The sequence below is a fragment of the Etheostoma spectabile genome, unplaced genomic scaffold, assembly GCF_008692095.1.
Source record: "Etheostoma spectabile isolate EspeVRDwgs_2016 unplaced genomic scaffold, UIUC_Espe_1.0 scaffold00569927, whole genome shotgun sequence".
Taxonomy (NCBI): Eukaryota; Metazoa; Chordata; class Actinopteri; order Perciformes; family Percidae; genus Etheostoma; species Etheostoma spectabile.
In genome coordinates, this window is record NW_022605428.1 from 1 (window position 1) to 10,931 (window position 10,931).

Here is a 10,931-nt window from a genome sequence, read left to right on the forward strand (position 1 = left end):
CCTCAGAATGACCTCAGAATGACCTCAGAATGACCTCAGAATGACTCAGAGGGACCTCAGAATGACTCAGAATGACCTCAGAATGACCTAGATGACCTCAGAATGACCTTAGAATGAGCCTCAGAATGACCCAGAAGACCCCAGAAGACCTCAGAATGACCAAATCAGAATGACCTCAGAATGACCTCAGAATGACCTTAGATGAGCTCAGAATGACCTTAGAATGAGCTCAGAATGAGCTCAGCGTGACCTCAGCATGGGGCACTTTCATAACCGACCACCTAGACCAGACCAGCTGGTTGATATCTTCAACCAGACACACACACCTCATTTAAATTCAAGTCAGCGTTATTTAAACAGATGTTGGTGTCGGTGCTGGACGATGGGAGGAGGGGATGAGAACATATGAGTTAGAAAGGGGTGAGACACAGGAAGGAGAATAGAGACCTTTTCTGTTTTTGTTTACTTATTTTGCATAAATCTACTTCATATACATTTCAATTCATGGTTTGTTCCGTCGTTGTCCACAGTTTAAAAATGTAGATTTACCATGATTCACGGTGTGTTTTTGTAAATTTGGGTCCCGGGGGAGACACCCAAATTTCTCTGTCGGGGTCTTGACTGAAAAAGTTTGGGAACCACTGTATATAAGAGATTGTCCTGCGTATGTAGTCTTCCGATGCCAATATGGAAAAAGATCTGGCTTGACTTCACACGTATGATGGGGAATACTCCTTTTTTAAATTACAAATCCTCAGTTAAGATGAGCAGAAATATTCTTTTTTTTTTTGGGATCTAATGTGTGTTTGTGTCTGCAGTCGTTGTTTGAGCGTCAGGGTCTGGTGCCCCCCTCAGCTCCAGAAAAGCACCATGGCTTTACCCCGAGGAATGTCCAGAACCAAGAGCTTTGGTGAGACACACACACACACACACACACACACACACACACCACACACACACACACACGGCGTGTATTGGGTTATCAGGATTTTGATCCAAATCCAAAGCAGGACTGACAATTCCCCCAGTATCCTCCTCTTCCTACCCCCTGCCTACTTGCGCACGTCCGAAGAAAAATAGAAAAATCGACAACAGCCAAGCGTAGCTTAGCCTACCGCTAGTAGCATGCAGCTAAAGACACAGGGAAACGTTAGCTTAGCGGTAGCCTGCAGCTGCTCTTTTCCAGACACCAGGCAACCGCCTGAGTCGGAGAGAGACGAGAAACCAAATGGTTAAGCGAGCTTCCGGAAACGTCCCTCCTTATGGGAGATTCTGAGGCTAACGAGCCATCACCCGCCGTTAGCATCCCATTGACTCCCATTCATTTTGACGTCACGTTGACACCAAATAACTTTACATCTGAAGCGTTTAAGACTCTATTTGTCCGTTGTTTGGTTTTAAAGAAACAGAACAATGTATAAAAGGCTCCGTTAGCTGTATCTCACGTTATGGCTCGGGAGTAGACATTTTTGTAAAAATGACGATTGTGTCATAACCACGCGACTTACTTTGCACAGCAGAGAAATACCGTATAGTACAGGAAAAGCTCCTCTCCTTTCAAAATTCTACAAATTAAGTCAATAAAAATTGGATCAAATTGTGATTTGGACACCCCTGATACTGTATACTCAAAGTCACAACGTTCGGGCTACATTTTTTGTGTTTTGTTTATGGTTTGAAATTTGGGTGCTTTAATTTTAACGTCTCCATGGTTACCACGGCAGGCACACACCGACGATGACAGGATCAGCGCCCTGATCAACGAGAGTCGGTTTTCCTCGGAGCTCCTCCCTGACAGACAGCTTCATCCCGCCTCCTCCTCAGATGGCTCCGCCCCCTCCTCCCTCGCCTCCTCCTCCACCTCCTCGCTCTTCCTCCTCGACTCCGGCCCCCCTCCGTCCTTCCTCCCCCCGCCTCCCCCGGCCAGAGGGGAGGGGCTAACCCGCCCAGCTCAAGCCGGGGGCGGAGCCCAGGCTCCAGGAGCTCTCTGCGATTCGCCGACGCGCAGCCACGCCCACGCCGAGCGGCAGAGGAAGGCGCGGTCGATGATCATCCTGCAGGACACGCCGCCGCCGCCGCAGCCCGACGCACACGCCGCCGCCGCCACGCACACCACACTCGATGCACACCGCCACGCACACCGCCACGCACACGCTTCACACCGCCACGCACACGTCCCACGCTGTCCCTCCACGGCACCACCCCGCCCTCGGCCACTCACCGCTGTCTCGCCGCCGGGGACGGCCAATAGAAAACCCTTACGCCAACGTGGACAGCAGGCTCCGCCCTCCAAGCCGCAGAGGAGGAAGTCACCTTTGCTGAAACAACTTCCTGTGGAGGAGCAGGGTCAGTATCGGCTCGCACTTGTCTTTCTCATTTCTAACGAGTTATATTAATGTCTAATTTCCTGATGCATGATGGGATATTGTGAGCCCAACAACAATGTATTCTGTGGTCAATGCATTTCGTTTTGTCAAAGTCAGTCTGTACTTTGCCGAGTTCCGTTTTTGGTTTGTCAGCTAGACCGCCTCTAGGGGGAAAACTCAGCAGAAAAGCGACCTACATGATTGGCATTTTTCCCATTGTCCAATCAGATGAATTGAGAGGCGGGCCTTCTGTGATGGTGAATGTGGTTGCCTTGCAATTGTAGTAGACAAAATTTGTGGGGGCGCCATGCGTTTTGCAACCTTCAAACGGGCTCCGTCCGATTGAGGCCAGTCTCCAAATGCTTCCAGAGTGACCAATTCCCTAATAATGATCAATTTATATTTAATATTTAATATTTAAAAAATAACGGACTGTTAACCATGTTATGAGCGCTGTTAGTGATGGTGTTGCATAGTCTGTCCACCAGAGGACGCTCTACAAACGTCCCTGTTAGTGGTGGCGTTGCATAGTCTGTCCACCAGAGGACGCTCTACAACGTCCCTGTTAGTGATGGCGTTGCATAGTCTGTCCACCAGAGGACGCTCTACAACGTCCCGTTAGTGATGGCGTTGCCATGGTCTGTCCACCAGAGGACGCTCTACCAACGTCCCGTTAGTGATGGCGTTGCATAGTCTGTCCACAGAGGACGCTCTACAACGTCCCTGTTAGTGATGGCGTTGCATAGTCTGTCCACCAGAGGACGCTCTACAACGTCCCTGTTAGTGGTGGCGTTGCATAGTCTGTCCACCAGAGGACGCTCTACACGTCCTGTTAGTGATGGCGTTGCATAGTCTGTCCACCAGGACGCCTACAACGTCCCTGTTGTGATGGCGTTGCATAGTCTGTCCACCAGAGGACGCTCTACAACGTCCCTGTTAGTGATGGCGTTGCATAGTCTGTCCACCAGAGGACGCTCTACAACTCCCTCTTAGTGATGGCGTTGCATAGTCTGTCCACCAGAGGACGCTCTACAACGTCCCTGTTGGCAACAATCTGATTTTCTTTTTTTGTTAATGTGTTTTGTTTAAGTTTCATATCTTAAGTTTGTATTTTTTTTGTTTTAGAACTTTAATATATTTTGACGTTCTGTTGTGGCAATAAAGCTAATTATTATCATACTTTTTAGTGAGAACAACAAATAACTAATGTTAGATAAATCTGTACATGTTTTGTAACGCATTTCGGGATTCTTAAAAAAAATATCTATATTGGCCGGAATATCGGCATATTGGATTTTTAAATAACCAAACATTGGTATCGGTATCAGCTTATAATCCTTTATCGGTCGGGGCTCTAGTACCAACCTCAGTTCTCTGATTGAATCTGAATTGAAACACTCTGTAAAATATCAAATCTGTCCGGTTGAGTGAGTGTGCAGCAAAAACTTGGAAGCACACAGAAAGAAAAACAAATGTAAGAGGTTTATGTGTGGTGGATCATATCAAACAAGCAAATCAATACATTGAGTTCAGTAATGAATCTTGTTTGCTCAGATTAAAAGCTGCCTGCTTCTCAATGTGCTTGCTAAAAACAAAACCGGGCTCTCAAAATGTCCCGTCACCAGCTCAGGACTGAGACACAGACGTGATGCCGTGGACTCCTAATGTTGTTTTCTTCTTCCAGGACTTCGGGACCAGGATCTCTGTTGAGGTGGACGGCGGCGGCAGCCCCAGCCGGGCGGAGCTGTACCAGCACAGGTTCTCTCGGAGCGCCCCCGGGTCCAGGGTCGCAGGTCCTCTCTCTTCCTGTCTGTGGAGGGCGCCGGGTCCGAGAACCAGGTGCCCCTCCTCCCTCAGAGCCATTCGATGGACGACCTCGGCGAGCTGCCCCCCCCGGCGCCGGTCCTGTCGCCCTCGCCGACGCCTCACACCTTCCTCCACCCGCTGACGGGGAAACTCTAGGTCAGTCTGAGTCGGCGTGGCTTCTGCACGACAACGGGAGAGTCACAATAAAACGTTCTGGAAGTAGAGCATGAAGTTCATCCGAATCTCAGAATTATAAAAACCTTTTAAACTATAAAAAGATGAAAAAAACCAAAACAAGACTGTACCAATTAGCAAAAATAAGCTGCACGTTGGAGATGTAATTAATAACCAGAACTTACAGAATCAGCATATATATACACTGTATATATATGTATATTTTTTTACAGTTTTCAGGGATATTGTGCAGAATTTATCAGTTTTTCCGCTTGGAGTTGTGATGTGTTAACATTGTGATAGTGCTGCTGTCAAACTGTCAATAATATTTAATCACGATTGATCACATTAACTTCATAATTAACCTGCAACTAATTGCAATTACTGGCAATTTTTTTTATCTATTCTAAATGTCTCTTGATGTCTTTTTGTCCCATTATTTTTCTGATGTTTTTTTATTGAAAACAATGTTGGCATACAGCCTACTGTAGGGTTTGGTATGTATATATACATATATTATATGTATATATACATATATATGTATATATACATATATATATGTACATTCTCACTTGAAGCAAATAATCTCTCACACAATGCAACGTTGTCCATCAATAACAGGGTGAAAAAAACTCGGGGGGGGGTCCAGATCGCTTTGGTCTCGTTAATCTAACATTTGTCGACTTTTAAAAACTCAACTTTCCGTCCAGAATCTAATCGGCGTCCATTTTGTCGTCTCGCGCTCGCCGTCCACTCAAAACTTAGCGCTACTACTCTTTGGCCGGCTCGCAAGCCCAAACAATTGTGTGTGCAAAAGTTTGCTAGGCCAAAAAGAACGTCAATCTTACGATAAAAAAAATTGACGTCGTTAAAATGGGTTTGCTTAACGCCGTTAATCACGCGTTTCACACTGACAGCGCTCCATTCTGAGTTTCATTAAAAAATGTAATTTGTTTACAATTCTGCGTAAAATACTGCATCTGCAGATTCTGTGTGACCCTGACAAAGACCCAATTAAAAGCATACAAGTCTATCCTAATAAAAAATAACTGTTAACCTCTCTTCTCGCCTCAGACCCCTCGTCTCCACTCGCCCTGGCTCTCGCTGCACGAGAACGAGCGCTCACCGCCCGCACGCCCAGCCCCGAGCCTCGACTGAAACACGCGTCCGCCTCCAACACGCCCATCCCCACCCCGGCCGTCAGCCCCGAGGGACGACACAAGCGCACCCCTATCCCCACGCCGCAGGGCAGCCCCGAGCCTCGGTCCAAACGCCCACCGCCCCACCCCGCAGACAAGCCCCGAGCAGCGAACCAAGCGCACCACTCCCCAGACCAGCCCCGAGCTGAGGCACAAACGCACAACCCCGCCAATATTCCCCGACGGGCAAGTGGAGCGCCCGGAGACAGAGGGAGGAGTGACGTCCCCCGCCGCCCGCCCCCACTCCCCGACGCTTGAGACCCAGCCCCTTGCCGGCGCTGGCCAATGAGGGTCACCCTTCTCTGATTGACAGGCGCAGAAGCCTCACAGTGGGCAGCTCCGAGGAGGAGGGCGGGGCTTACACAGTCACACTCCCCCGGCGCTGTTGTCCTCCACGACGAGGAGACGAGGGAGGAGCTCCGCAGAATCGGCCTGGTGACTCCGCCCGCTGCCTTCGCCACTACTCCTCCCGCCCTTCCCCCCCGTCGTCCCTTATACTGTTGCCACGGCGAGGCGGGGAGGGGGGAGGCGGAGAGAGTGGTCCCGAGTCTCTGGTTCGACGAGGCGATGAGGAGGAGAAGGAGGGACGAACGGCTCCACGACAGCTCGTCCTCCCCCAGCTCGCTCCCTCCCTCCATCACCTTGGCCTCCCCTCCTGCTCCACCCTCCCCCTCCTCCCCTCCCGCCGCTCACCCTTCTCCCTCCTCCCCCGCCACCTCCTCCCCAATCGGCCTCAAGCCACGCCTTCGTTCGCCCATCGGGCGTGGGCGCTCCGCGCTCCGGGACCCGCTGCTGAACAGTCGTCGGACAGCGAGCTCCTCCCGTCGGCCGCGTCCTGCTCCTCCCCCTCCTCCCCCTCTGCTCCTCCCCCACTAGCGGCGGCGGGCGGCAGCCGCGCTACCTGTTCCAGAGGAGGTCCAAGCTGTGGGGCGGCGGGGACGACCGCGAGGAGCGGCGGGGCTTCAGCCCGGACGACGGGGGGCGTCCGGCGGCACCGGGGGGTCAGGGGGGGGGGGCTCGGCCGTGGATCTGACCAGCCGGTCGGCGTCGGCGCTGGAGCTGAGCGGCAGGGCGGGCTCCGGGCTGGATCTGGCCAATCGGCTGCAGCTGCTCAACAAAGACAGTCACTCTCTGGGGGAGGAGCCGAGTCCCCTGGACCCGGGCCGGAGGTCTCCAGTAGGAGGAGCCAGGTACGTAAATCTGCCTTTTCCTGTAAATGAAAGTAGAATTTTGTGGTTTGCATTGTGAGCAACCTAGCTGTATTTACCTGGCAAATACAGCTAATTCTGAAAATACTGCAGTACTACTACTGACCTCACAGTACTACTGACCTCACAGTACTACTGACCTCACAGTACTACTGAGTGCAGAAGTTGTAACAGAATCTGTTGTTTGTGTTGTTTGTTCCAGATGTTTGGACAATGGAGAGAGTAAATCGTAGGTTTTTACCTCTGGTAAACATTTAGAGATGATATTCCTTTATTCGCTAACAGCTAACTAGCATGCTCCTTCTCCACCGATGACTAACCACTAAATGTTGACAACAATGAGCTTCCTGTCTGGCTGTTGAATGAAACCTTGGAACGCACCATTTGCTTACCACCTCTGTCAAAATGAATGATTCTCTACTAATGGCTCAGCAACAATGACAAGGCCAGTCAGGCTTTGTATTTGTTACACGAGGTATGCACGCCGCCAACGTGAGATTTAATTTACAAAACTAAAAATATGTGAGCAAAAGTTTAAGGAATAGGAATAGAAACAGGAAGCCGATTGGCTGTTTTTACTCTCTGGTTGACGTGTAAGTTGTCTTGAAACACCGGAGTAGCGTGCTGCCCTCATGTTGTCCTCATGTTGTCCTCATGTTGTCTTCATGTTGTCCTCATGTTGTCCTCATGTTGTCCTCATGTTGTCTTCATGTGTTCCTCATTTTATCTTCATGTTGTCCTCATGTTGTCTCATGTTCTCCTCATGTTGTGTTCATGTTGCCTTCATGTTGTCCTCATGTTGTCTTCATGTTGTCCTCATTTTATCTTCATGTTGTCTTCATGTTGTCCTCATGTTGTCTTCATGTTGTCCTCATTTTGTCTTCATGTTGTCTTCATGTTGTCCCCATGTTGTCCTCATGTTGTCCTCATGTTGTCCTCATGTTGTCCTCATGTTGCCCTCATGTTGTCTTCATGTTGTCCTCATGTTGTCCTCATGTTGTCCTCATGTTGTCCCCATGTTGTCCTCATGTTGTCTTCATGTTGTCCTCATGTTGTCCTCATGTTGTCCTCATGTTGTCTTCATGTTGTCCTCATTTTCTTCATGTTGTCCTCATGTTGTCTTCATGTTCTCCTCATGTTGTGTTCATGTTGTCTTCATGTTGTCCTCATGTTGTCTTCATGTTGTCCTCATTTATCTTCATGTTGTCTTCATGTTGTCCTCATGTTGTCTTCATGTTGTCCTCATTTTATCTTCATGTTGTCTTCATGGTTGTCCTCATGTTGTCTTCATGTTGTCCTCATTTTGTCTTCATGTTGTCTTCATGTTGTCCCCATGTTGTCCTCATGTTGTCCTCATGTTGTCCTCATGTTGTCCTCATGTTGCCCTCATGTTGCCTTCATGTTGTCCTCATGTTGTCCTCATGTTGTCCTCATGTTGTCCCCATGTTGTCCTCATGTTGTCCTCATGTTGTCCCCATGTTGTCCTCATGTTGTCCTCATGTTGTCCCCATGTTGTCCTCATGTTGTCCTCATGTTGTCCTCATGTTGCCCTCATGTTGCCCTCATGTTGCCCTCATGTTGTCCTCATGTTGTCTTCATGTTGTCCCCATGTTGTCCCCATGTTGTCCTCATGTTGTCCTATATCAATGTTCTTTTTAATTCCCCAAAATAACATGATTGATTCCAACGCTCTTTGCCAAGTACAAATCTCTACTTTCATTATTTTGGGTCTTATTCTATTTTATAGCATTGTAAACAAATTGAGTGTGTTGTTGAAATAGTGTTGAGTAAAAGTTGACATATTCCAGTCTGTGATTATCAACATCCATTCCTTTAATTTTAGTCTAATAATTCCTAATTTCTCTGCTTTTCTAACTCAAACATTAGGTATAATTTCCTATAAATGAGGTTTATTGACCATAAATTCCAAAAATAACTGCAAAACTAAAGTTAATGATTTAGTGTTGATAACGTCATAAAAAGTGACAAAACATTGATAAAAGCATCAAAAGTGTTGATTTTCAATTTTGACGGGAAGACAACACAAGGTTAAAACAAAATGGTCACAGTGGAGATGTAGGGTGCAGGAGAGCGAGGCTCAGCTCCATGTAGACACTTTAATTCTTCATCATTCATTCATTCATTCATTCATTCGTATTTATCATACAGGAAAGTTGAAAAAGTAACATTAAATTACAATGTAAAAACGGGCCTGACTCAGTTTAAAAACTGGTTTTCAGCAGGTTCCTGTTCTGCAGAAACATAAAACCTGGTCCAGCACGTCAGGACAGACATGAATACAAGACATAACTATCATCTGCTGAAGGTCACGTCATTGAGGTTCTGTTGATGTGTTGCAGGTTGTTCTCCAGCCTCGGGGAACTCCACACCATCTCCCAGCGGGGGTACGGCTCCAGCTACACCGTCCGACCAGGAAGCCGCTACCCCGTAACCCGCCGGAGCCCCTCCCCCTCCCCCTCCCCATCCGATAGGTCCATGGGGCTCGCCTCCTCCCCCACCACTTGCCCCGAAAGGCCAGATCTGAGCTCAGGTCGCGGTCTCACCATCCTGAAGTCATCCAGCCTCAGCCTCCCCTCAGAACCAAAGGAGGTTCGCTTCGTGATGCGGAGCGCCAGCGCACGAACCAGGTCTCGATCCCCGTCTCCCTCGCCCCACGCCTCCCCCTGCCCCTCCCCCGTCCTCAGCGGGCCCCTGTTGGCCCTTCGGCCGTGGAGGCAGCGCCCCCTTAACTTGTGGAATAAATACGACGTGGGCGACTGGCTGGAGAGCGTGGGCCTGGCCGAGCACCGCCAGCGCTTCCAGGAGCACGAGATCGAAGGCTCGCACCTCCCCGCCCTCACCAAGGAGGACTACGTGGAGCTGGGCGTCACCAGACTGGGACACCGGATCAACATCGAGAGGGCCCTCAGACAGCTACTGGATGGCTCCACTTGACCTCAGACCTCTGGACATCCTGTGACCTCATAACCTCTGGTCAGACACTAGGCCATCTCTTTGACTAGAACATCTATGAATCCTTAGACCTTTTTACCAACGTGGAGTACCAGCTTGAAGACATCTTGGCTTATCAGCTCTTTGATCGACTCAGACAGACAGCACCAAGGTCTGTGTCCAGCCTTTAGTTTCAGTGTAGACCTCCATGATTTAGTTTGTTAACATCCAGTGCCTCCTATTTAAGCTGTAAAAGCCCTCAACCAAATTTGTTATTCTTCTTTAAAAGACAGCACATTGGAAGAGAACCACTGAGCATTATGCAGGTTTCTCTGTAGTGGGACACAGAACATGGCTATGAACATGCACTGCACTAATCCTCCACCCGGTCTTTATAGTGTCTTCTACACTGTATTGTTGCTAAAACTGATGCTGGAAATTTCAATCTCCTTGCGGATTAATAAAGAGAAGTCTAAGTCTAGGTTTTACAGGCAAAGTACATTTGAACTTTTTATCTCCAACACAAAAATTTCATTCTGGCATTAAAAGTCCAATGACATGGTGCTCTTTGGATGCTTTTATATAGACCTTAGTGGTCCCTAATACTGTATCTGAAGTCTCTTTATATAGACCTTAGTGGTCCCCTAATACTGTATCTGAAGTCTCTTTTATATAGACCTTAGTGGTCCCCTAATACTGTATCTGAAGTCTCTTTATATAGACCTTAGTGGTCCCCTAATACTCTATCTGAAGTCTCTTTTATATAGACCTTAGTGGTCCCCTAATACTGTATCTGAAGTCTCTTTATATAGACCTTAGTGGTCCCTAATACTGTATCTGAAGTCTCTTTTATATAGACCTTAGTGGTCCCTAATACTGTATCTGAAGTCTCTTTATATAGACCTTAGTGGTCCCTAATACTGTATCTGAAGTCTCTTTATATAGACCTTAGCGGTCCCTAATACTGTATCTGAAGTCTCTTTATATAGACCTTAGTGGTCCCCTAATACAGTATCTGAAGTCTCTTTATATAGACCTTAGTGGTCCCCTAATAGTGTATCTGAAGTCTCTTTTATATAGACCTGGTCCCCTAATACTGTATCTGAAGTCTCTTTATATAGACCTTAGTGGTCCCTAATACTGTATCTGAAGTCTCTTTTACATAGACCTTAGTAGTCCCCTAATACTGTATCTGAAGTCTCTTTATATAGACCTTAGTGGTCCCC

At 48.1% G+C, this 10,931-nt stretch overlaps 1 pseudogene; it reads left to right on the forward strand.

The window, feature by feature from the left end:
• Positions 1-818: 818 nt before the first annotated feature.
• On the forward strand, positions 819-10,403 carry LOC116685527 (SH3 and multiple ankyrin repeat domains protein 3-like; annotated as a pseudogene).
• The last annotated feature ends 528 nt before the right edge of the window (positions 10,404-10,931 follow it).